The 1,499-nt window shown below is 43.4% G+C and overlaps 1 protein-coding gene across 2 annotated transcripts in view; it reads right to left on the bottom strand.

The window, feature by feature from the left end:
- Positions 1 to 1,499, bottom strand: part of LOC118421497 (synaptojanin-2-binding protein-like) — an 8,709-nt gene that overhangs the window by 4,270 nt on the left and 2,940 nt on the right. The gene's annotated exons all lie outside the window — the stretch shown is intronic.

Raw genomic sequence — 1,499 nt, 5'->3', positions numbered from 1 at the left:
ACCGTCCATCCATTGTGTGATATGAAGTTGCACGGTTAACCATCAGTAGCATATACTTTTGTCAGTGTAGAGTAACAAACACGAACTGAGCCACCATCTTATTGTGTATATTCTCTGCGTGTATATAGTATTTTAGCAATTTGTGAACCTAGATACTCTGCGTCATTACTAATGTTATGGAGCCTAGAGGTAAGATATTAAGAACAGTACGAGACCAAATGCTGCTTTTAGCAACAATTATAGTGGCTTTACTACCAAATGTTAGCTACACTCAACCATCCCAGCAAACTACGGATCGTATGACAACATGGCAGATTGCAGCCGACCAGCCATCGTCCCTGGGGATGAGTGGGGCATACGCTGTGAGCCACTTCCAGCTGTCACCCGAGTCTGAGTCCAGAAGACCCGCTTCGAGAGGTACCGGTACCACTGAAGTTTATGCACTCTTAGCTACAATCACCCTGTTACTGGCCGGGGACGTCCAGATGAATCCCGGTCCAGATCTCAGCCTACCAAGTAAAGGATTGCACATAGCTCATGTTAATATTAACAGTTTGCGTTATAAAGTTCAAGAGATATCTCAGCTGCTGAGTACCAACAACTTGCATATTGTAGCTATATCTGAAACACATCTGGATAGCAGTGTATATGATGGAGCCCTAAATGTTGGTGACTATTCCATATTAAGACATGACCGCAACAGTAGAGGCGGTGGAGTCGCCTTGTATATAAGTAACAACGTTCCTCATAAAAGAAGATCTGACCTTGAAACTAGTGACTTGGAAATAGTTTGGGCTGAAATTCACCTACCTTATGTAAAACCAATCCTGGTCGGATGCCTGTATAGAGCTCCCTCAGCTAAGATTGAATATCTCCACAAAATTGCACAAACACTAGACAAAGTCACTCTAGGTGACCAAGAGGTCATCATAACTGGAGATTTTAACATTGACTGGTTAAATGACACTTGCCCATTAAAAGAAAGACTAGAGTCAGATCTGTCTTCACTGAACCTAGAACAGTTGGTTGTAAGTCCAACCAGGATTGGGAGATCCGCAAATGGTTCTGCTACTGCTTCTTGCATAGATCTAATATTTACAAACAGAGCAGACAAATTCACTCACACACAATCCATCACATTTGGGTGCACTGACCACAATCTAGTACACACCACAAGGAAAACAAAATTACCTAAGATACAGACCTCTATCACACTAAAACGGTCATATAGGAGATTTAATCAAGAACACTTCCTTCAAGATATTGCTCAATCTCCCTGGCACACTGTGCACAATAGCTATGATGTAGAAGAAGCCTTGAACACCTTTATGGGACTTTTCACTAACTTAGCCAACCAACACGCTCCAGTCCGCAAGACAACTGTCAGAGCATCGCCAGCCCAGTGGGTCGACGATGATCTGCGACTTCTTATGGACCTGCGTGACCAGGCTAAACGTGAAGCTCAAGCATCAGGCCTATCTTCTGACTTCCAGCGGTAC

The sequence above is a fragment of the Branchiostoma floridae genome, chromosome 1, assembly GCF_000003815.2.
Source record: "Branchiostoma floridae strain S238N-H82 chromosome 1, Bfl_VNyyK, whole genome shotgun sequence".
Taxonomy (NCBI): domain Eukaryota; kingdom Metazoa; phylum Chordata; class Leptocardii; order Amphioxiformes; family Branchiostomatidae; genus Branchiostoma; species Branchiostoma floridae.
The sequence above is the reverse complement of the archived record's forward strand: the minus strand, read 5'-3'. Positions and strand labels throughout refer to the sequence as shown.